Source organism: Pelodiscus sinensis, chromosome 13, assembly GCF_052426305.1.
Source record: "Pelodiscus sinensis isolate ZL-2025 chromosome 13, ASM5242630v1, whole genome shotgun sequence".
NCBI classification, from domain to species: Eukaryota; Metazoa; Chordata; order Testudines; family Trionychidae; genus Pelodiscus; species Pelodiscus sinensis.
The window spans coordinates 21,419,777-21,446,116 of NC_143064.1; the positions used below are offsets into that span (position 1 = coordinate 21,419,777).

A 26,340-nucleotide genomic window follows, 5' to 3' on the forward strand; every position below is an offset into this window, starting at 1 on the left:
AGGGAGGACTAGCTCACCCCTCACTAAAATGAAGCCATCGCTGACGTGGAATAGCAATGCTACACCACTCTTGTAAGTCAGGGAGTGGAGAATATTATATCTAGTTGAAACAGCAGTGGAAATTTATAAAGGCAGAAAATCATTATCTAAATTAGAATACAGCCTCAGAAAGTCTCAAGGGAACTTTTATGGCCAGGACCAGTCAGGAGCTCAGTTTTACATCTTATGTTGAAAACAGCACCACAGCGGTGTCCTAACGCAATCCTGGGCATTGATTCATTTTGGACTTGAAGGGAAGAGTAGCACTTACTAAATCTACAACTCCATTTCTTGGTGAGTTGGACAAGCTTCCATCTGAAAAATGGCCTAAATAGGCATGCAGCAATTTTCCAAAAAGGGCCATATTTTTTTAATTTAATGTACCCACCCTTCACCACCCACATGATATATCATTTGAAAGCTTATGGTATGTACATTTAGATGAGCTTTGATATAGCATCCCTTGACAGTTCCACAAGCCTGTAGGCGAGGTGAAACAATGGCACCCAAAATGAAAAGGTGTAATTTATCACACAGTTCCAGAAACTCTTCCACATGACTTTTGACAAGTTTTTAATATTTAAGTTAATTTCAACACCTTATCGTGGTGTTTATTGGTCAACACTACCAAATTACAATGTATTTAGAGTTTTACCGGTTTTGCTTGAACAAGTATTTTTTTCCGAAATTATTAAGCTGTTTATCATGCATTAAACATGGCACATAAAAGCATTTTGGCATATACTAACATGACATGTTTTCACATCACGTATTAATTATTAAAGTATCTCACGTATGATTATAACGGTTTTCTACGTTTTCTATTACATTTGCTGTCCACATCAGTCTCATGCTGAAGATTGTATATTAGTAGCAGAAGATTGCATGTCAGTAGTTCTATGCTGTATAGAGGATAGATGTAAATGTATATGAATTCCTAATGTAAAGCCATTCCATTTGTAAACTTTTGTATATACAGTGTAGCATCTAGACTGCTGGTACAAGATTTTAATTTGAAATTGCCTACACATGCAGCACTAGCCTTTGAAATATTCTAGAAACTAGCTTTTTAATTCAGTAATACTTCTGTACTGGCTACATCAGTGTTAGAGATGACAGTTGCTGGAACTACATGAATATCTCTTCTCTGCACATCAAAGAAAACTCTTCATAAACTTTGAAAAATGTGTTATTTGTCAAGAAAACGAAAAAGAATGCAAAACTGTCAAAAGCCACCTGTGCTGGATAGAATTCTGTGAGTCTGGCAACAGAAACCAGGAGCAATGAATTGTGTTGATGGCTACTGGATGAATTTTCCAGGTTAGATAAAATGCCACCAATACTCTATCACGGGGGTGACATTCAAAAATACATAAGCAAGTTGAATTTGGTACAAGTCACAGTTGTTTTGAATCCAGGAAAGAAAACAGACTGAATCTGAACTGTGAACATATTCACTTAATTCCTATAGCCACTGGAGCAAGCATGTCTACCAGTGACTAGTCTTGCTTCATTATTTGCTTGAGAAAAATACACGAGAAAGACAAAATATTTCATAAAATTAGAAACTCTTTGAGAAAACAATCAATCTAAGGGGGAATAGCACTTCAAAGAAGAGATTGTGGCAGGTTGAATGGAATATCCGTGGAAGTCTTGATTGCTAAGGATGGAGTTTATAACTTAGTATGCTTTTCTTCCTACTTGGGTAAAAAAATCTTAAAGCACAACTATCTAATTATACTCAATAACATTGTCACCTTATGACACTGCTTTTTATTAGATGATTGAAGAGAGAGATAATAATCTGATATACAACAAGAAGGCTCTTTTCTGTCCAAGTTGTTGCAGATATAAATCCCTACTTCACACAGATGTAAAAATTGCAGCTATTCCAGTAGCACATAATAGACAAGATTTAAAAAACACTGTGGTTCTGCAAGTTCATTTCATTCACAGCATGGACAAGGCAAACCTATCATTGTTTTACTTAGCACAATAACACTATCTGATGCTATCCAAGCGGCTAGTATCTGAAGCAGGAACTTAAGCCATCCAAAGGTTTTGTGGATGTTCTTCTTCAAGACAGCCTGCTGAACAACTTTCAAATAAATAAGTGGTTTTGCATAATGTTGCTTCCGTCCTTCAGTCTGAAATAGACAAAATAAAATCTCAGAATCTTATCCAAAGCCAGTGATTGTAATTTACAGAGATCAGTGTTTTTGTTTCCTTAGTGGTGCAGGAGTTTGTGCTTTGGTTGATAGATAAAGCATCATATAATTCAACCAGCAATGGGTACCATCCTTCAGAAGATATTCAGAGAAGGTGCCTCTCCATTTCGGAATACCTAGTATTTTACAGTACCACAATTATACTGCTGCACATAATAGCCTTGCAGAATACCTTCAGCATGAGCTTGGGTCTCGCAATTTAATTGATATTCTACACGTTCATGGATCCTGCAACAGTTACAATGATCTGAAGCTGCAAAAACTGAATTAGAAAGATATGTACATTCCAAATGGAATTGTACCACTTAATACTGAAATAAATCTCATCCAGGAAGGACATGATAATAGACATCAGTGTAAAGACCATTGATGGAAAGAATATGTTCCATTCAGCGGCTAGAGTGGTAATTCAAAAACATCCTGCAGATAGTGCGTCACAAGAAATATCACTGAAGTGTGAGGAAGAAAAGTCATTTACTCTTCTCAGAAAATCAGTCTCCTATGCAGTGTGCAACATTTGAAAAAATCTAGAACACGTGGAGAACCTGCTCTTCATGAAAAAGCACTCAAGAAAACAGACTCTTGTCACCTACACATTAACAGTGTGCAAGATCTCTCCTAGTGTCTTTTAAGACTACCTCATGATTTAATGTTGTTCACACTCTGATGATTCCATTTTGGATTGGTTTCAACCACAAGCTTACAACAAAGAAAAACACCACCTACACAAGAGTTGGATATGTAGCTATTGGAGATGCCAGATTAGCTGAGATGGCTGCAGTCTATAATACAGTGCTGAAAAGTTAGAAAACAGCAGCAGCTCTAGGACAGCATCATGGTGTTCAGATCATGGATCAGCAGCCACATGTTGCTGCTCACAAGTGAAATGGTGTCTCCCAAATGAACATGGTACCAATAGGATTTATCTGGGGGTATGTCTACACTACCCCGCTAGTTCGAACTAGCGGGGTAATGTATGCATACCAAACTTGCTAATGAAGCCCGGGATTTGAATTTCCCGGGCTTCATTAGCATAAAGCCGGCGCCACCATTTTTAAAAGCCGGCTAGTGCGAACCCCGTGCCGCGCGGCTACACGCGGCACGGGCTAGATAGTTCGAACTATGTAGCCATTCCGTTCCACGAGGAGTACAGATAGTTCGGAATGGCTACGTAGTTCGAACTATCTAGCCCGTGCCGCGTGTAGCTGCGCGGCACGGGGTTCACACTAGCCGGCTTTTAAAAATGGCGGCGCCGGCTTTATGCTAATGAAGCCCGGGAAATTCAAATCCCGGGCTTCATTAGCAAGTTCGGTATGCATACATTACCCCGCTAGTTCGAACTAGCGGGGTAGTGTAGACATACCCTGGGTATTTTTCATTCCCGGTGCTGTTTTATTGCCTGTCTTGGACATTTTTATTTATTTATTTTAAAATATTTTTACCCCATCTCTCTATTTAAAATATTTGAGGTGGCTTGCAAAATTTTAAAACACAATATATAAAAAGTAGAATAAAAGACCCTAAGAGAGGGGTATAAAACCTACTAGGACACACTGAGAGGAGGGGTCTCTCACACACACACACACACACACACACAGGCTACGTCTACACTGGCCCCTTTTCCGGAAGGGGCATGTTAATTTCAGCCATCGTAGTAGGGAAATGCGCGGGGGATTTAAATATCCCCCGCGGCATTTAAATAAAAATGTCCGCCGCTTTTTTCCGGCTTTTAGAAAAGCCGGAAAAGAGCGTCTACACTGGCCCCGATCCTCCGGAAAAAGCGCCCTTTTCCGGAGGATCTTATTCCTACTTCAAAGTAGGAATAAGAGCCTCCGGAAAAGGGCGCTTTTTCCGGAGGATCGGGGCCAGTGTAAACGCTCTTTTCCGGCTTTTCTAAAAGCCGGAAAAAAGCGGCGGACATTTTTATTTAAATGCCGCGGGGGATATTTAAATCCCCCGCGCATTTCCCTACTACGATGGCTGAAATTAACATGCCCCTTCCGGAAAAGGGGCCAGTGTAGACGAGCCCTGACAGAGTAAAAGCACAAGTGAAAAGGGTGGCTTTAGCCTGGCAGTGAAACAATGCCAGCATTGGTGCCAGGTGAATGTTCTGTGGAAGGGAATTCAATAGCCAGGGAGCAAAAGCTGAGAAGGCACTGCTCTGCATAGATGTCAGCCTTTTCTCTATAAGTGAAGGAACATGGAGCAGAGCTTCCCCAGATAATCTTAATCCCCTGGCAGGTTCATACAGAAGGAGACGGTCCTTCAAGTACCCCAGTACCCAAACAGTTAGGGCTTTATAGGTCATAACCAGGACCTTGAATTGTGCCCGGAAATATACTAGCCGTCAGTGTACTGCCGGAGCACCGGCATAACGTGCTCTGTAGAGCAAGTATTAGAATTCGATTAGCTGCATTCTGGACCAGTTGATGTTTCCAAAGACTCTTCAAAGGCAGCCCCACATAGAGTACATTGCAGTAGTCCAATCGGGATGTGACAAGAAAGAACATGAATCATCATGGCCAGGTCATTCTCAGGAAGGGTCACAGCTGGTGGATCAGCTGAGGCTGCCCAAAAGCACTCCTGACCACTAAGGACGTCTGATTCTCAAATGCTAGGAAAGGGTCCAGGAGGACTCCCAAGCTGCACACCTTTTCGTTCAGGGGGAGTGTGACCCCGTCCAGAACAGGTAACACACCACATTCCCAGTCAGATGGCTTCCTGATTCACAGGACCTCAGTCTTATTTGGATTCAGCTTATTTGACCCCATCCAGTCTATCACCGTCTCCTTACACCAATTCAGATTCATTGCTACCACACCTGGATGCAGTATCACAGAGAAATAGAGTTGAGCGTCATCTATGTATTGATGGCACCATCCTCCAAATCTCAGTACAACTTCTCCCAGCGGTTTCATGTAGATGTTAAACTGCATAGGGGACAAGATGGAACCTTGCAGGATCCTGTAGCACAATTGCCACGGGGTCGAGCAGCAGCCTCCCAGCTCCACCTTCTGAAAGCATCCTGACAGGTAAGACCAAAATCACTGCAAAACAGTGCCTCCGATAACCAACTCCACCAGGCGCTCCAGAAGGATACCACAGTCGATGGTATTGAAAGCCTCCAGAGGTCCAAGAGAATCAACAGGGATGTGCTCCTGTATATCTCTTGGTGAAGGTCACCGACCAAGGCAGTTTCCATTCCAAAACCAGGCCCAAAGCCAGACTGAAATGGATCCAGAGAATCCATTTCTTCCAAGAAAGCATGGAGTTGCTACACTACTGCCCACTCAGGTACCTTGCCCAGGAAGGGAATATTAGCAACTGAGCAATAGTTATTCAAATCGCGTGGGTCCAGAGAAGACTTCTTAAGGAGGCAGTTTTACCACCGCCTCTTTCAAGGTGGTGGGAACCGTCCCAGATTTAAAAGAAGCCTTAACAATTCCCTGAACTCAACCAGTCATCCCTTCCTGGCTTGATTTAATAAGCCACGAGAGGCAGGGGACAAGTGAGCACGTAGTTGGTCGCACTTCTCCAAGCACCTTGTCCGCATCCTTGGTCTGTAAAAAATGAAACCCATCCTCAAAAAAATGACTAGGAGTTGTGCTCGACACATTCTGTACCCTGCTTACATGACAGCCAGAGTACAAGTTGGACCAGATGCGAGTGATCTTATCTGTAAAATGCTTTGCAAACAAGTCACAGTGGATTGTCAAGGTCTCCTCCTTCTCTTCACAAGAGTCAGATTGTAAGAGGCCCCGCACTATTTGAAACAGTTCCGCTGAATGGCACTGTGCAGACATGAGGTGGGTGGAAAAACTTTTCTTCACTGTCAGTACTGTTATAGAGTAGGTTCGCAATTCAGCTCTCACCCGTGATCGGTCAGACGCAGCTCGAGTTCTCCTCCAATGATTCTCTGACAATCATACAGACTGTTTTGTAGCCTGCAACTACCCAAAAAACCCAGAGAGCAAACTTGACTGGCCTGAGGAGGGTGTTTTTGAGCGATCATGTCAACTGCCCAGGCTACCTCAAAGTTCCATATATCAAGCAGGGCATTGACATGACCACTAGCCATAACAGCCAAACAATCCCTCAGGGACCTCAGGAAACTCTCCAGATGCATCAGCCTCTGAGGGCAGACCATCTTAATTGGTCCCCTACCTCTGTGGAGTGGAAGGTCAGCAAATAGTCTAAACTTGACCAGGTAGTGATCAGTTCATGACAAAGGGAACATAACCACATCCCTTATCCCAAAATCTCTATCACATCTAATTCAAAAGACCAGATCGAGTGTATGACCTGCCACATGTGTGGGAGCAGTTATTTTTTGGGATAGTTCAAAGGTTGTCGTGGTGGCCATGAAGTCTCGAGCCAGACCAGACAGGACAGCCTTGGTGTGAACATTAAAGTCCCCCAAGACCAGAAGCCTTGGGATGCTCATCACCACATCTGAGACCACTTTGGCCAGCTCAAGCAGAGTGTCTTGAGTCAAGCGAGATGGGCGGTACACCAGCAGAACACTCAATCTATCCCTGCTACCCAACACCAGGTACACTCAAATCTAGCACTTTGTTGGACTGGGGGCCTAGTCAGTGAGATGGTATCCTGGTAGACAATTGCCACACCCCTCCTGACCATCAAGCCGAGGCTGGTGCTGGACCGAGAACCCAGCCGGGAGCAATTGGGAGAGGTCAACACTTCTCTCCACTCCCAGCCAGGTCTCAGTGATACAGACCTGGTCAGCCCTTTCATTCAGGATTAAATCTTGGATAATAGTTGTCTTGTGGGATACTGATCTGGCATTCAGCAACAGTACCATCAGGCCTGATGGCCAGCTGTTAAGGTTGCCAGGGTCATTGAGACTGGGAGCTGCAGGATTGCTATCCTTTCTTGTTTATTCTGATTTTATGCAGCCTGATGGTGAACAATTCAGCTGTGTTCTGCATGGCTTAGTTCTTACATTTGAGGCCCTGTGTGCTCTGAAAGTTTATTTGCTAAATGGTGTGAGCCTGGAGGACGTATTCCTGTTGTTCCAGCAATTGTCTGCCAAATGTTGGCTGACACTCAAAAGGTGTCTGAAGACATTGAGTTCTTACAACATGTCATTTCATTAAAGAGCTTGTTGATTCTGTAATTCAACATATGCTACCACTACTGGAAGAATTTCAAAGAGGTATGCCCACTCTCCTATGTTCAAGCTATAGAATAATTTTTTCCAGGCTACGGGGACACCACTTGTAAACATCCATGCAGAGAAAGAGGGTAATTGGAAACTTCATCTACATGCATAGTGTGACATGATTCATACTTCGGCATGGCAAACAATCCTGGCTGTGCCAAGTGAATACCAGTCTACTTTCTTGGTGTGTTAAATATCCCTTAAGAAGTGCACAGTGCCTTTGTATCTAGGGAAGTCTTCATGATTCAAACTCCTGGTTCTTTCCATGGAATTTGGAGTGACTTAGGGGCAGAGAAAGCAGTCAGCAAAGACTCAAAGGGGAGCAGTTGGACTGCAGGACTGAAAAAAAGAAGCCAGCCTTTGTCAGATGGACTCTCACAAAAAGTATCCTAAATGAACAGGCAAAAGCTATGAGAGAAAGAAGTGGTCTAATAAGAATTAGTGATGACAAAGTCCACAAAGAAGTTCTTGCCTCTGGATTGAAGAGAGATATAGAGCCCGTTACAACTCTTACCAGCCATGTCATTAATAATATGACAAATCCATTTGCCCCTCAATTACATCCAGAGATGCTTTCCAACATCTGCTGCACTGTGTGTAACAGCAGATGTACAAGAGTCTCTACTGAAAATAGAGGTTCCTGGTGAAGAACAAATAGATTTGTGAGAGGTGCACTTGATACTGATGGGACATGTAGCTTCTTCAGGCCAGTCAAGAAATCTGACATCAAAACATTTTCTGATATGACCAAGAAGACCAAATTTAAGCATTGGTAGGGAGGAACATTCATAACAGCTATCATGTCAAAAGTTGTTTTCTGCAGAGAACTGTCCTTAGCAAAATGCAGAGGTGAAGTTTCAGTGGCAACTGTTTTTATTTAGCCAGTAAGGCCTGTATCTATGTTCCTCTTTAATGCTGATGAAACAAGAAGAAGAACAGAGAAAATTGAATGAAGACATCATCTAGAAGCTAAAGCTACAAGAATCCATGAGCTAAGGTCATGCAGCCAAGAAAGTGTAGTTTGCATCAGAGATGCCATGGTTGTCACAGAAATAATGGCTGGAGACAAATTCCTCATATTTGATGAATTGGCTGCTGAGTATTTGAAGCAATTCCTAAAAGGATTGGACAAAACTAATTCTGTAATTGAAGTCTTTGACATCTATGACAAAAGTAACTCTGAAAATTGCAGAAAGACTGTTCCAGATAGGATCTAATATTGAATGCAGTAAAATTGAGGGGTTGATGGGTGCCCTGTTGCACTATGGAAAAAATCTTTTAAACATGTCATCCAACAAGCAGTAACTTGTAAAACTCCTATGTAAATGTATGGTTTAAAATGGGCCTAAAACTGTACACCCTACACCCTACACAGATACTCTTTCCTGCTGGAGGTTTTTCCAGGGGTGAAATAGCGAAGTCCATCACCAACAGAGTTGTTGAAGAATCCCAAGACTTTGCCAACAAAGAAGTTGACAGTAGTGCTGTATGACCAGAGTTTAAAAAAAAAGGCAAATCAAAAGAGCATCGTCTTGACAAATATTTGGATATCTTTGTACATAGTTAAGTCATATATTAGGTCATCACTGCAACATGGATGGAAAAATGTAGATGGTGAACTATTTTCTTTATTCTTCAAGGGGCCAGTAGCATCTGAGGGTCTGTACAATCCTTATTTATGCCAGTCCCGGTAGGGGTCACTGTACAATCATCTGTACCTGTAGTTAGAACAAACTTTCATGCATAGAACTATGTACATGTGGAAGCAACGAAGATGGTAGTAACCCTCACATTCTTAACAGAGATATTGATGATGATTACTAAAAATATCACCAGCACTTTATCATGATACCTGTACAAATTTATTGGCACCGGCTCTGTTCAATATCTTCATCAACGATTTAGATATTGGCATAGAAAGTACGCTTATTAAGTTTGCAGATGATACCAAGCTGGGAGGGGTTGCGACGGCTTTGAAGAATAGGGTCATAATTCAAAATGATCTGGACAAATTGGAGAAATGGTCTGAGGTAAACAGGATGAAGTTTAATAAAGACAAATGCAAAGTGCTCCACTTAGGAAGGAACAATCAGTTTCACACATACAGAATGAGAAGCAACTGTCTAGGAAGGAGTACGGCAGAAAGGGATCTAGGGGTTATAGTGAACCACAAGCTAAATATGAGTCAACAGTGTGATGCTGTTGCAAAAAAAGCAAACATGATTCTGGGATGCATTAACAGGTGTGTTGTGAGCAAGACACGATAAGTCATTCTTCTGCTCTACTCTGCGCTAGTTAGGCCTCAGTTAGAGTATTGTGTCCAGTTCTGGGCACCGCATTTCAAGAAAGATATGGAGAAATTGGAGAAGGCCCAGAGAAGGGCAACAAGAATGATTAAAGGTCTAGAGACCTGTGAAGGAAGGCTGAAAGAATTGGGTTTGTTTAGTTTAGAAAAGAGAAGATTGAGAGGGGACTTGATAGCAGTTTTCAGGTATCTAAAAGGATGTCATTAGGAGGACGGAGAAAACTTGTTCATCTTGGCCTCTTAGGATAGAACAAGAAGCAATGGACTTAAACTGCATCAAGGGAGGTTTAGGTTGGACATTAGGAAAAAGTTCCTAAATGTCAGGATGGTCAAACACTGGAATAAATTGCCCAGGGAGGTTGTGGAATCTCCATCTCTAGAGATATTTAAGAGTAGGTTAGATAAATATCTATCAGGGATGGTCTAGTCAGTACTTGGTCCTGCCATGAGGGCAGAGGACTGGACTCGATGACCTCTCGAGGTCCCTTCCAGTCCTAGTATTCTATGATTCTATGATTATTCTTACGTTTTATTTTTGCCTTGAGATTGTTGTTGTGATGCTTTGAAGTCACACACAAATCCAATTTTAAGTTTTGAAATAATACATAGTCATTAACCTAAGAGGAACAAATGCAAACATTTCGAAGTGATAATTTTAACATGACCCCATTGTAATATTTTTTTACATCTGTCTCCATTTTACATGGTGTCCCATGGCATTTGACAGCTTCATATCATACCTCATTGTAAAGCTGACATAATGAGATTTGAAGACATGATATGCATGTATGTAGAGAGGGTACATTAAGTGGACCAAATTCGTGGTGTCTGTCACTTGCCTAAAACTTACTCTACTTTCTTTATGAGATAAGTTACAATCACAGCTGTAAGCAACAGTAATGAAGAGAACAGTATCATATAAGCAGGGAGAGGAATTAAATGATATAATATAGCCTTTCCTATCTTTAAATTATTTGTTTCTAGTTGGGATTGGTGAATAGTTAAAAAGAGGAAACCCAGTTTCTTCTTTCTCAAGTAATATTTAAATTCTCTTTGCAACAAAGCTATTTTTCTCCACTTATGAAATTCATTCATAGTAGTGACACCTTTGGGAGAACAGCCTTGATTTTGGGCTCTTTCAAGACTTTAAACACACCACATTATTTAACATTAGAATGGATAAAAACAGCCACCAAATTGTTATAAAAGTTTAAGACTTAGATTTACTTAGCTTGTGCAGCTGCATAGTGAAATGAAACCCATGAACGTTGTCAGTACAGCACAGGTCATATCATTCTGCCCTCAGGGACAGAAAAGTGTAGGGCTCAAGCTGTTCCCCAGACCTGGTGTTCTTACTTAGAGCTAATACTGCAGTGCAGTATTGAGAACAATACTCTATTGTTAAAAGTGCTGTCCTTTGAGTGTGCTTTCTGCTTATCTCCTGTGACAATCCCAGATAAAATTAAAGATTCCATGGTGCTTTTGAAGGGAGAAGCAGATTATTTAAACCTCCCTCCCCCCAATATCATGGGCAATATTTCCTGTCTCTCAGCAAAATGTATTTTATTCTCTAGTGCTGCATCTGAGCTATTTTTGAGCCCACATTGGCTGCTCCATTTGCTTGTAAACTTATAAGTTCGACTATTCATTGAACTACTTTACCTGATTCAAGTGCTTTTCTGTGTGCCTTGAGTATGCAGAGTTATAAACAAAGTCAAATGTTATTATAGAGAAAGTAAAACATGTGAAATTGTATTTTTAGTTATCTATATATATATATATATAAAGAGAGAGAGAGAGAGAGAGAGAGAGAGAGAGAGAGAGAGAGAGAGGTTATGCATCTTTCTATGAGTCCATCTGCCTGTGAGTCCATTTGTTCAAGAACTCTTCCTAAACGGTAACAACTAGGACCATCAAATGTGGTATGCAGCTTCCTCTTATCCTAACTCAGGGGTTCCCAAACTTTTTGACACGGGGACCAGTAAATCCTTTCACAAGCTTTTGGAGGACCAGTAACATTCATTTGCATATTTGCATATCATTAAGCAAATGATGAATATTCAAATAAGTTGTTTCTGGTCCTCCCAAAGTCCCCAGTGCCAGTGTTAGCAAAGCTTTTGATATAGTCACCCACAACATTCTTGCCAGCAAGTTAAGGGAATATGGATTGGATAAATGGACTGTAAGATGGATAGAAAGCTGGCTAGATCAGGGTTTCCCAAACTTTTACTTTAGTTGGAACCTGGTTTTTTTAGTACCGTTTTTTGCAGCCCAAAAATATAAACACATAAAAAAAAGAATGAAAAGTGAATACATTTTCAATTTTCACCCGGCTGCATCCTCCACCCAGCCTGGGCCAAGGTTTGGGGGACCCAGCGCTGCATGGGCACTCCAAGAGGTAGGAGCAGGAGCAGACTGGGGGTAGGGTAGCTGTCTAGGAGGGAGGGTGCAAGGAGGGGTAGGGTTGCTAGGTGTCCGGTTTTGTACTGGACAATCTGGTATTTGAGGGTTTTGTCTGAGAAACAAATTGAGAAATTACCGGACATATAAAATGTCTGGTATTTTCTAATTAGGTAAGTTTTATTATAATTAGGTGTATCAGTCCTTAGCTGCGAACTGCCTGGATAGAAGATGTGCTCACGTTGCCAAAGTGTGTCTACCTGCCAGGCAGTTCGCAACTACTCGAGCGAGGGTATGGAGGGAGGGGAGGGGGGGCAAAATGGAATCCCCAGGTAGACTCACTCCTCTGCCAGGGTCTGTAGGGTCTGCATGTGCCCAGGTCAGTCCCGCTCCCCCCCCCTTCTCCTCTCGATCTCCCAGTCAAGCCCTGCTGCCCCCATCCAGTCCTGCTTCCGGTGGCCAGTTCCCCCTGCCTCCCACCAATCTCCCCCGGTCAGCCCTGCTCCCCCAATGACCCCCCCCCCAACCAGCCCAGCTGCCCCCGTCCAGCCCTGCTTCCCGCAGCTTGTTCTTCCGTCCTCTTCCTCCTGTTCTCCCCTGGCCAGTGCCCCCGCCATTCAGTCCTGGTTCCGCCACCTGCCCTCCTCAATTTCTGCTGGACAGCCCCACTGCCTCCAACCCTGCTTCCGCCATCTGCCCGCCTGCCCCCCCCATCTCCGCGGGACAGCCCCACTACTCCCAACCTTACTTCCACCCCCCGCCAGTCCCCCATCTCCGCAGGGCAGTCCCGCTGCCCCCAACCCTGCTTCTGCCGCCCACTCGCCCCCTCCCCCCGCATCTCCACGGAACAGCGCTGCTGCTTCCAACCCTGCTTCTGCCGCCCATCCACCTGGATTTCCACGGGACAGCGCTGCTGCCTCCAACCCTGCTTCTGCCACCCGCCGCCTACCCACCTGGATCTCCACGGGACAGCCCTGCTACCCCTGACCCTGCTTCCACCGGCCGCCCACCTGCCTGCCCCGATCTTCGCGGGGCAGCCCTGCTGCCCCCAACCCTTCTTCCTGGTGGCCAGTTCTCCCTTCCCCCCGCCGTCACCTCCTCCCAGCCCACCCTGCTTTGCTCCCCTACTGGCAGCCACACTGAGGCCCAGTATTTTTTTCCTGGGCCACAGCCCTTAGTTTGGGAAACGCTGTCCTAACTTAAAGCAAGATCAGAGTTTGGTTGCGCCAGGAAAATGGGATGTGCCTGGAATTCAATTGTTTTCCATAATATGGAAAGGGAGGGGGCAGAGAGGAGGGATGCTATACTGCTGAGTGAACACTGGGGGCAGCTGCACTACTAAGGGAGGGACTAGCTGAGGATTGGCCATCTTGCCAGCCATTGGCCCAGGAAAGTAGACCCGTCCCAACTCCTTCCCTGAGGCCCTTGGCCCCAGTGCAAGACCGGTGGGAGTTCTGTCTCCACCACTGCACTATCCCTCTTGAAATAAGGGATAAAGGCTTTATTTTTCGAAAGATCAGCGTCTAGACTGGTGCTTTTCTCCGGCAAAGCTCCGTGCCGAAAAAAAGCAGCAGCCATTTTTATGCTAATGAAGCACGGGAGATTTAAAGCCCCGCTTCATTAGCAATTGCGATACATCTAATTTACATCCCTTTTCCAAAAAAGGGATGTAGTCTAGACGTAGCCCAGCAGTGCAGTACAGCCACCAGCCCCTTCACAGGAGCCATAGGATGCCCCCTCAGCACCGCCATGCCACTCCGCAGGTGCCACAGACCACTGCCACCTCCCAGGGAACACTACCGGGATCATCTGGCCAGTGCCTGTACCCAGGCCAGCCACCTGCCCAGCCTCAAGCTGGATCTGGGACATGCCAGTGGGAGGCTTGCATGGTCCATCCCACCCCCAGATCAGACCCGCGCAATGTCAGGTAAATCTTCTAGAAGAAAAGGGGTGGGCAAATTGGGCAAATACCGGCCCACAGGTTGGATCCGTTCTGCCAGGATTAGCCTCTATCAGGCCCCCACCACTATATTTATCTGCACAGCCACAGGTACCAGCTACTGCAGCTCCCATTGACCACACATCACCGTTCCTGGCCAATGGGAGCTGCAGGAAGCGGTGTCCCAATCCATACTACTTCCCAACGCTCCCATTGACCAGGAACAGTGAGCCACACTCAATGGGAGCTGCAGCTGTGCAGGTAAATATAGCAGTGCTAAAACTGGCAAACTGCTGCTGTGTTATTACCCACTACTGTAGTAGAACATAAGTTTATTGTAAAATGTTTTTATCAGCTTCTTGGCTTGGAGAAAAATATAGACCCGTGGAAAAATTTGCCGAGTTCAGTGGAAAATTTCCATTCATGCTTGAAAAAAGGGTTTTGTCATCTCCCAAAAACTGCCAGCTTTGCAAAATGTCAACGTTTATTTTTATTAGCTCCTAGCTTAAGTTAAATCTTCTGCATATGTTGTAAGCACATTCAATTCCCTTTACATTTCTTAAAGGAAACCCTGAATCCCTTCTTTTTCTTCTTTTCATACAGTACTTCTTTATTTCACTAACTGTACAAAATCTTTTCCTGTTGCATAGTGATTCTGCTCTGCATCTACCTACAGTAGTGTATAGTAATTGAAATCAGTATGAACATCAATGTAATTTTTTTAAAGATATGACCAGACACTAACATTGTGGTTGGGTGAAATTAATTCAGTTTAGACCTGATTTGTCCCATCACAAATGGTAAATGTGGCCGTTCTTTACTATCACTACTTACGATCACTTTTTCTTGCCTAGACTTCACCTCACGACCAGCCTCATGTTTGAAAGTCACAAAGAATCTAGAAAAAACAACAAATGGTCTGGTAGCACTTAGGCTGTGTCCAGACTCCATGCCTCCGTCGACGGAGGCATGTAGATTAGCCAGATCGGAAGAGGGAAATGAAGCCGCGATTAAAATAATCGCGGCTTCATTTAAATTTAAATGGCTGCCCCGATCTGCCGATCAGCTGTTTGTCGGCAGATCGGGAGAGTCTGGACGCGATGCCCCGACAAAGAAGCCTTTCTTCATCGACACAGGTAAACCTGGTTTCACGAGGCTTACCTGTGTCGATGAAGAAAGGCTTCTTTGTCGGGGCATCGCGTCCAGACTCTCCCGATCTGCCGACAAACAGCTGATCGGCAGATCGGGGCAGCCATTTAAATTTAAATGAAGCCGCGATTATTTTAATCGCGGCTTCATTTCCCTCTTCCGATCTGGCTAATCTACATGCCTCCGTCGACGGAGGCATGGAGTCTGGACACAGCCTTAGAGTTTGCCACTTGATTATTTTAAAAATTCAGGAAAGAGATAGGAAAAGTCTATGGACTGAATTAAATTGATTTTTCACATTCAGAGTAAACAGCAATTGTTTTGGCAGAGCAGTCCTTACCTATATGCAGAAGATGCAACTGCATAAGGCATCTGAAAATTTGGGGCATAACTGGCTCTTAATTCAAACCCATCCATCTCCTTTTATCTCTGTTCTGTGTGTCTGCTTTCACCAGAGAGGATCTAGTTAACTTACAAATGAAAAAGTCTGCCACAGCTATTAGCAGAACATTCAACTTGTGAAAGAGCCATTCAAGTGGTAATGAAGCCATTTAACAGGTATTCACCAACCCCAGGTATATGCTGCCAGTTTCTGAATTTAAGTCTATAGGACCTTAGTTTAAAATATTTCATCAGTGTGTTGCTGAAGATTGTAAAATTACATCTTTAAAAAATCATCATTCCCTCTGCCCTGGACTGCCATTGGGCATAGGGACACCAGTTTAATAGTACAGAGTAGGGCCCCATAAATGCTAAGGACGGTCATGAATCCTGTTACACCATATTGTTGGGACAAATTAAATCAAGAAACATTTACTTGTGTGAAGATATTTCCAAGTGATTTAAGGACATCCCCAAGCATTATTCTCCTCTAAAAATATTAAACAAATTTAGTACTTGGGAAAAAGGGATACCTTAGAGGGTAATCCAACTTCCTTTGAAGTCGTGGGAAATCTGCCAGTCATTTTAATGGGGCTCCTCATGACCGCCCTGAATAATCACGGTCCACTGTTTCTCCACACCTGCTCTGACCTATGTTGTGAAAACATCCCTAGAGTTACCCCTTATTTGCCCTCTCTAGTGATCAAGAGGAACCAGTTGAAATTTGTGAACAAAAATTCTGCAAAAGGACTACTTACATGGAGAAGATTTTATGATCAATCTCTTTGTCTCCCTTGATCCCTTTGCTTACATATTTTAGTGTGAATAGATTTAATGAGATTGTTTTGGACTTTTCCCAGCAACTTAAAAATAATTATTAAAAAATTTCCTATGAAATATTCTAGTCAAATGCAATTTTAATATCTAAGTTTTTAAAAGGAAAAAACATGATAAAAATGTTATTGGATGTACTACAGAAAATATACATTGAGATTGATTTACTTGTTATGGTATGTCTAGGGACCATTGTACTAAATGCTGTAGAAACACATGGCAAAGAGATATGCCCCCGCTATGAGGAGCTTACAACCTAACTATAAGGAAAGAGACAGGAAATGGATTCAACAAACAGACAGGGAAGCACAGGAAAAAATGAGACAAAATTGGTCAGCATGATAGGCAGAAGTGATAGCACACCAGCTGCCTAACCACTGGCAAGTTTTCTAAAGACCTGGTTGCAGAGGATAATGATAAGGAAGGATATGAAGGAGGGTAATGAGGTGTTTTTGCTGATGTTTACAGTTAGCTCCTCTCATTCTTAAGCATGGGAAAAATCATGAAGGTGTTTTGTTTGAAAATGTAACAAATGGGCCATGAAGACTGGCACCATTAGCAGAGCAGAGTGGGAGTCAACATCTTGATAGTAAATGAGAAATGATAAGGTAGGAATAGACCACTGAGGATCTTAAAAAGGAAGATAAGTAGTTTATGTCTGATGCAGTTGAAACCAGGCCTGGCCTGAGGCATTCTGGCGCCCCGGGCACGGGCGTGTGGTGCCACCCCCAGGCACCTGGCGCAAGCGCGGCCCAGTCTGGCCTGGCTGTCACTGCTAATGCGTGTGCCGGGCTGTGTAGGGCCCCGCAGCTGTGAGAGAAAAGGCTTTTCTGGCCAGCACCGCAGAGATGCGGGCAGGCCGATGTCACGGGGATGCAGGCGGGCCCGCACTGCGGGAGCCGGGCGCGCGGCGCCTGATGGCAGCTATAAGGGACGCTGCGCACCCCTTACAGCTGCCATCAGGTGCCCCCCATCGGTTGGCACTCTGGGCAGCTGCCCGGCTCGCCCATGCCTCGGTCCGGCCCTGGTTGAAACATTGAGGAATGCAAGGAGAGGAGAAAACTTCTTTTCAAAATGTAGTATTTGTATTTTCTAGGATTAATATAGAATACATTACACAACAATAGTTCAAACTTTATCCTATGAATACCTACCTCCTTGCCAAAAAAAGTGTATAATGTACAGATTTGGAACCCATGTTTTTGATATATGGAAGACAAGTTACCTTTCAACTGAGATGCCTTTTACTTACTACAGTCACCATGGATAGTGGCTGAACCATTGGCTTAGGGAGGCTAACCTCTGGCTGGGCCTACCCCTTCCACCTGAGACCTCATGTCTCCTATCCCCTTTTTCTGCCCCAGCTCCAGAGTGCTGGGCAGAGGCACCCCCCACCCGCTGGAAAGTGGCGAGTGCCCCCCCCCCCCAGTTCCTGCATGACACACAGTGCACACACACCCAGGCACCAAGCAACGCACAGACCCCCCCCACACACACACAGTGCCCCCAATCCTCTGAGCAAAGAGTGGGTAGTCCCACTGCCTCTAGCTTCAGCACCTCAAGCTGCCCCCAAGCAATGGGTGGTCCTTGCCACTCCAAGTCCCAGTCAAAGGCCAGCCACCCTTGCCCTAGCCCCAGCACACTTCCTGGAAAATGAGCAGCCTGCCTGGGCTGGGGCCAAAAGGGAAAGGCAAGCAGGAGGGTGCCTCAGGGCTGAGCCTCAGGGCCTCCCCCCAGCCTACAATATGCGCTGCCCATGATACTCTCCAAAATTCATAGGTTGGTCTACCTTTAGAAGGCCAGATTCTCCCGCCCTACTAATGGCTCCCTTTGCCCAGGCTGTCATGAAGCTGTTTGATCTGCCTCTATGGATTCCCTGAACATGAAGAATTCCCTACCTATGGTAGAGCCAGTGTAGTTTTTACCTCCCAGTGCTTAATGTGGTCTAAAATGTGAGGGTTCTGATCACCCACCTCTCTAATCAGCTCCTAGGGTTCTTCATCTCACTCCCCTTTCTCAGACCTGGGTGTGCTGGGGCTGAAATGCCCCCAGAGAGGGAGAATCCCTTGGCTGCATCATTGTTTATGTGAGAAACAAGGGAGTGGACTGAGACCTCACTGAGCTGCTGGGCTCTTTCTGCTTTCTCCTCACCTCCTACGAAAAGGATGTCAGGTTTCTGAGGGGAAATTTAAGCTGCTCTAAACTATATCACAGACTGGGATAGCTGAAACTGAACCCTTAGATTAGGGAGACTCCTTTGAAGTCTTCTCCACATCACCTGGTGCCCATCAGATATTAGGCACAGCTGAGAATCTGATCCTGCAAATCTGCACAAAAATCAATAGCCTGTAATGGAAGTTGTATGCCCATATCTGAGAGCAGTAGTTACTCCCAAGCAATCAAGTGCTATATCCTGCTATTCTTGTTCATATGAAACAATCCTCTGAGTTTTGCTCAAAAATTGATGTCAGAATATGGTACCACTATCAGATAGGAGAACAAATATCCTCTCATGTTGACTTACTGGAGCCATGGACATGTTTCACATTTTGAGGTATGATATAACTTTGCCATGCTTTGAAATCAATCTGGTGTGATTTTAAAGCTAGCATTTTCTTTTATCTATCTTTCGCTCTCCCACAAAAACAGGTCTCGGTCCTGCAAAATTATCTGTGCACAGAACTGCCGCTGTAGCACTGGACTGGTATTTGTTGCTACAGGCAATTATATTCTTAAAAGCTACTTGTCAAGCCCAATATATACATATGTCAAAAGTATCTTCTGATTAGAGACTACATTTGGTTAATTTAGAAATGGTCAGTGCAGTCAGAAAAATTACTAATTTTTAACAAGAAAGGTAAGGTTTTGTAATAACTATCAAGATGTGAAAATCCTTAGAAGGATGGGTAGTAAGATTTTTGATGCACGTTCTTTTCACATATTTATTATGAAATTGATTCCTAAAATATAATATTAAGACAACATCGCATACTTTTTGAAAAGATGTGTTTCCAGGGTTCAGTTTTTAAAGCAAAATTTAACTTAGATGTCTAGCTCCTCAGCGCATATAAATTCAGCAGATCTACTCTATAAAGTGAGTGGAATACAGTTTATGATAGCTCAGGATCTGTCCCAAAATATATTAGCAATAACCTTTATGACAGTTTATGTAGCTTGTCTCCGTTCCTTTTTTTTCTTGGCTAATCTAGTGATTGTGATCATAAATATATATAACACCTCTCGTTTCTAAATGACTCAAGTGCTGTCTTAACCAATTTATGTTAATGATTTAGAACAATAGAGTTATGTTTTTCCACCACAGAAATGCGGCCACTTCTCAGATGGCAATTATTTAATAAGGCACAGCAAATGCTGAACAGTAGTTTAGGACAGGAAAGGGAGAAGACTTTATCCATTTTAAATATATGAGTAATTTAGGTAGATGGAATGTTATTTCTCAAGTTGGAATCTAACCATGGCACCAGTGTTAACATGCCAGGGGTTTTTTTTCTACAAAGTATGCTATCAGATCTTTAGCAATCACCAGTGGTCAGGACTTCAATTTTATTTCTCATCTAAAAGAATTGATGTGAAAACTAGTTTTCTTAAATTTTTATTTCTTTCATTACCTAAACTGGTACTGAATTTTAATGAACTAAATATCGCTCTTGATTAGGAGAACAGGAAATGTTATAATGGAAAGAGGCTAAAAATCACACTTTGATCTTCCTCTTCTTTTTGAGTTCATTTCATGCTCCATTTTTATTTCAGAAAATTGTTCAGTGTCCTTGTTAAATTATTTCAATTCTGATTGCTGCTTTTGATAGTGTATTGCATATATTAACTAGATTAGGAATTCTACCTACATTTCCCTCATATTCAACCCTTTTTAGTTTATGTCCATGCTCCCCAGCTCTGGTATTTCACACAAGTTCAAATAGCACAGTAGCAATATTCTGTCTATCCCCTTCAGAGAAATGAGACACTTTTTTCCAAAAATTGAAGAACTTTTTTCTTTAATCTTTTTTTGAATAGCAAAAAGAATCCTCTGCTTGCCCTTTGCTGCTCTTTTATTATAAAAGCCCCATTGATGGCAAGTTGTCCAAGAAGGGCTCATGTTGTTCCAAATGGGGCTTCACTAATCACTTTGTGTTAAATATCTTTATTCATTCATTGCAGAATATTATTGACTTTTGTTTTAAACCACCATTCATTAAACCGTTCTGGTTTAGACTATTATAATTTGTAATTACACAGACATACCCTCAGTGCCTGGTTTTGTAATAGATGATTGTTAATGCAATATTTCCTTGTTTTTGCCCCTCCTAGAATCATTACCTTTCTTTGTACTTGATACACGAGTTTGCTTGCGTATCGTATCTGCCTGTATCTCTAGTCTTAATCTGTTACCCTGAATTGCAGTTTCTTCTTGATTTCTATGACTGGTTTTATAAGATCATCAATTTTATCACCTTACTTAACTTGTAAAATTTTGACAGTTTGTTTGTAAAGTGAAGTATGCCAGTGCTTCAGTGCTGTCATTCTGAAATCTTTCACAAACACTAAATAAAAATTCACTTAGACGAGCCAAGAAATATAAATAGTATATTAACTAATAGCAGACATCACCCCTTGTGGCAAAATGTCAGGAGAGTTCCAGCCAAATGTGCCTCTTTGCAGTTGTTACTTTCATCACTGGCAACTATAGCAATCATTAGCCCAGCAACAGTAACACCGATCCTCATGGCACATTTTGAGTCATCTCTTTCATCCTCACCCCTATCTTCTTTCACTTATTCGATAGTGCCGACCATTTTTTTTGGTACTCTTATCAAAAGTCAAGTAAATTATGTTCACTGCTTCACTCTGCTAATTCTTTGCTATGGCCACAACATTTTTTACTAGGGCTGTTTATTAATCACAGTTGACTCAACAAATTAATGGTGATTAATCATGCAATTAAACAATCAAATACTAGTGGAAATTTATTAAATATTTGGGATGTCTTTCTACATTTTCAAATACATTGATTTCAGTTACAATGCAGAATACAAAGTGTGCAGTATTCACTTTATATTATTTTATTGCAAATATTTGACTGTAAAAAAGAAAAAAGAAACATCATTTTTCAATTCACCTCATACAAGTATTTTAGTGTAATCTCTTTATTGTGAAAGTGTAACTTAAAAAAGTATTTTTACACAACTGCACTTATAAACAAAACAATGTAAAACTTTAGAGCCTACAAGGCCCCTCAGTCCTACTTCTTGTTCAGCCAATCACTAAGACAAACAAGTCTGTTTACATTTACAAGAGAAAGTGCTGCCTGCTTCCTATTTACAGTGTCACCTGAAAGAGAGAACAGGCATTTGCATTATACTTTTGCTGTCAGCATTGCAAGGTATTTACATGCCACACATGCTAAACATTTATATGCCCCTTCATGCTTTGGCCACCATTCCAGAGATCATGCTTCCATGCTGATGATGCTCATTAAAAAAATCATGCATTAATTAAATTTGTAACTGAACTCCATGGAGGAGAATTGTATGTTTCCTGTTCTATTTTACCTGCATTCTGCCATATATTTCATATTACAACAGTCTTAGATGATGACCCAGCACATGTTCTTTTTAAGAACACTTTTATGGCAGATTTGACAAAATGCAAAGAAGGTACCAATATGAGATTTCTAAAAATAGGTACAGTACTTGACCCAAGGTTTAAGAATCTGAAGTGCTACCCAAAATCTGTGAGGGATGAAATGTAGAACATATTTTCAAAAGTCTTAAAAGAGCAATGCTCTGATTCAGAAACTGCGTAAACCAAATACCAAAAAAGAAAATTAACCTTCTGTTGGTGGTATCTGATTCAGATGGTGAAAATGAATATGTATTGGCAGGGATTGAACGTGCCGCTGGTAAACGGGGCACGCGGCTGAAATCTACTCGTCACGGGCGAGTAGATTCTATAGTTTGTCGAGCCCTGTGTATTGGTCTGCTGTGCTTTGGATCATTATCAAGCAAAACCTGTCATCAGCATGTACAAATGTCCTCTGGAATGGTCGTTGAAGGATGAAGGGACACATGAATCTTTAGCACATCTGGTATATCGATATCTTTCGGTGCCGGCTACAAGAGTGCCTCTCATGTTTAGGTGACATTGTAAACTTGAAGCAGGAAGCATTATCTCCTGCAAATTGTAACCAAACTTATTTCTCTGAGTGACTGGCTGAACAAGAAGTAGGACTGAGTGGGCTTGTAGGCTCTAAGGGTACGTCTACACTAGCTTGTTAGTTCGAGCTTGGTATGGTAATTAGGGCAAGCGGAGTTGCAAATGAAGCCTGGGATTTAAATATCCAGGGCTTCATTTGCATGTTCTCAGACGCCGCCATTTTTAAATCCACCTTAGTCCAAACTCCGTGCCCGCGGCTACACGCGGCACGGAGTAGGTAGTTCGAATTAAAGATTCTAATTCAAACTACCGTTACTCCTTGTGGCATGGAGAAAGGAACAGGTAACATGGTGGGGCGTGTTCCCGCATGGCCTCATGGAATGAGGAGCAACGGTAGTTCGAATTAGGATCTTTAATTCAAACTACCTACTCCGTGCCGCGAGTAGCCACGGGCACGGAGTTCGGACTAAGGGGGATTTAAAAATGGTGGCACCCGGGAACATGCAAACGAAGCCCAGGATATTTAAATCCTGGGCTTTATTTGCAACTCCGCTTGCCCTAATTACCCCACCTAGCTTGAACTAACGAGCTAGTGTAGACGTACCCTAAAGCAGTGGCAGACAGCCTGCTGCCCGTTGGTTTTCTATATGTGGCCTGTGAAACATTTTGTTTACCATTGCCCATGCTCAGGGTTGCCAGATTCTGCTGGTATCGGTCCATGTAGTGTTTTTCCTACTGATATTATAAAAATGACACGCATGTAGAGTGAAGTGCATGCTGATTGTACACAACATTGATTGTGAGAGCTGTGTGCTCTCTTTGCATCAAATCAAAGTGCTGCTACAGTTCAACTGGCACACAGCACGAATTATAGGTACGCAAGCACAGTTAACAAAACTATCTTGTCCTAGGAGTTGGTTTTGGTTACGACAATCTTGCGGTCCACTAAGATGAAGGAGGGCCACTCATGCAGTCCACTCGCTAGCTGACACTGCCCATCACTGCTCTAATATTTTACATAGTTTTATTTTTGAATTCAATTTTTTTTTTACACAGTTCTGCATTTGTAAGTTCATCTTTCACGATAAAGAGATTGTACTTCAATACAGGTATTAGATGAAATACCTGACTCCATCCTGCTTATTTACAAAGAATGAACTTAAAATGCTGTTTCTCTCAAGATGATAGGAATCCATGTACAAGAAAAAGGTACGGGGAGGCGGGTTTACTCAGATTTCCAAGTCTTTTTTTTAGTCAGTACTGTACCCAAAAAACTATCTTAGTTTTTCCCCAAAGTGACATAACAAGTGGTTCTATGGCTTTCTCTGGCAATTCCTTGCAGCCTTATTTGTGTGTTTGTGTGTTATTTCTTCCCTTTCCCTTCTTCAAACATTTACACTGACCTCTCCATAAAACAATCCTCAGTGCTCCTATGATTGCAGTCAAATGACATGGAAAAAGCCTCAGACTATGTAATGCAACTCCTATGCCAGCCTTGAATGTTGCCTATTTTTTTGGCCATAGCTCCTATTGTTTCAGCTATCTGTTCCATAAATGAGGTTAATTGCTTTTTACATTTATCCTGAATGACAGCTGGCTGTTACCCCCAACAGCTTTTCTTTGTTCTTTTGTTTTTGTATATGTACTACATCCTGTAATCTCTTCCATCTGACATCATTGCTCTCTGAACAACAACTCAACTATTATTTAGTCTCAAAAAATAAAATAAATCATATTTCTTGAACAATGATGTAATCATGGTAAATGATCAGAAAAACATTGTTGCTGCTCTTTTTTTTTTTAATAATCTTTGAGACCGCCACCTTAAAAAGATGATTCAGAGCTGCAAAGTTTGGGTAGGGGTGTTTATTTAATGACTAGTTCCCACACCGATCCAAACTACATAGTCACCAGTAGGAAATGGTTTGGGGTCTTCAAATAATAGTTGAACCTCTCTAGTCCAGAACTCTCTGATCCAGAACCATCTGTCTTTGGAATGATTTTAGTTAGCTGGATGTCCACTTTGCATGGGTGTGGGCAAGTTTCCCACAGTCCCATAAAGTTTGTTTACAGCCACCAGAGTCCTAGCTCTCAGTGTTCTGTGCTGTTATTTAGCTCTAATTTACCCCTAAATGTCTCCTAACAGCCCAATAAGCAGTGGATGTGTTGGTAATGCTACTAGACAATATTGACCTCCCATGGTCCAGAAAATTCTGTGGTTTGGTACTGATCAGTTCCCGAGGATGCCAGAGTAGAGAGGTTCAACCTGTACTAAAAACACAGGCCTCTTCCTCGTGAGCTAAAAGATAATAATTAGTAACTCAACCTAGAACTAAGCCATTATATTCTGTTTGCAATGAGTTTGTTACCCTCTCCTCTGCTAGCATTTCTTTATAATAGGTCTTTCATTTTTAGTTTGAATTTCTGAAGAGAAATGCGGAAGCAGAAGGGTCATTATGATGTAGCACAGTATTTGAAAGCTGACATACAAAGGAGAGTTTAGTGTGAAATCAGAACTATTATGTCAAATGTAACCAAATGTTGGAACATTTCAGGACTGTACTTTCATAGTATTTTTTTTTTTTACATATAATGTTTCATATGTGGGACTTCTAAAATGTTTTTTATATCACTTCATTTAAAAAAAAGCAGACAGGCAATTTGACTTCTGTGAAAAGCAATTGCACTGTATGAGTTCTTTCAGTTTTTCTAGTGTGCTTATTCTGTGTTTGTTTTCATAGGGCAAAGTCCCATTGTCCAGTTTTCATACCATTCAGGTCCTACGGCAGCCTGTAAGTGTCCAATCTCTAAATTCTGTAACACAATAGAACAGATGTATGAAACTCCATGTGACCACAGTATGAATACTGAAAGTGCTGAATTCATGTGTATTTCATTGTGTTATCACTCACCATTATATGAAGGGGTACAATGTTGTTTATTATGTACTCTGTTTTCAAACCTAAAAGACATGTGACTGAAGAAGGGATAGTTGTAGTATAACACATTTACATTTTTAAATATCTACCTTAATGATCTTGTTCATCACATTTTAAATTTGACATCTACAATAAAACCTTTCCAAAGTGGCCCTTATTTTTAGAACTAGTTCTTCACCTGATGTATCAGACCTGAAAACTATCAAAGAAAAATATTACATTTGCCCTTTGATGAACAATTATAAAGCAACACATGTTCAGTGTGGAAAAGGGATAGCATTTTATTTTAAGAGTCCACTAATTCATAGTGAATTAGAAAAAAACTCCTGTGGGAACACATTTGACATTCCCATGAATAACAGATGAGTTCATTATGGTCCATCCTTCTAAAAAAATGTCAAATGAATTCATAATGATTAGACATTTAGAATAACGAATTCTCCAGAACTGCTTTAAATACTAGGCTGTAATTCAGCTCCAGGGCTGTGAAGAATATAAAATGAAATAGTACAGGCAGTCCCTGACTTACGCGGATCCGACTTATGTCGGATCCACACTTACGAACGGGGCTTTTCTCACCCCGGAACTCACGGGCGGCGGGTTGCCACCCGTGTCCTCCGGGGCGAGAAAAGCTTCTCCCGGTCTCCCTGGTCTGCTGGGGGGGTCCAGCAAAGCCGCTGGACCCCCGCCAGCAGACCAGGGAGACAGGAGCAAAGCCGCACAGGTGGTATCCTGTGCGGCTTTGCTCGGGGGCAAAGGAGCAAAGCCAC

General features: G+C 42.3%; 1 protein-coding gene across 1 annotated transcript in view; it reads right to left on the reverse strand.

Annotated features, from left to right (window-relative positions):
- Positions 1 to 26,340, reverse strand: part of AMMECR1 (AMMECR nuclear protein 1) — a 157,290-nt gene that overhangs the window by 106,532 nt on the left and 24,418 nt on the right. The gene's annotated exons all lie outside the window — the stretch shown is intronic.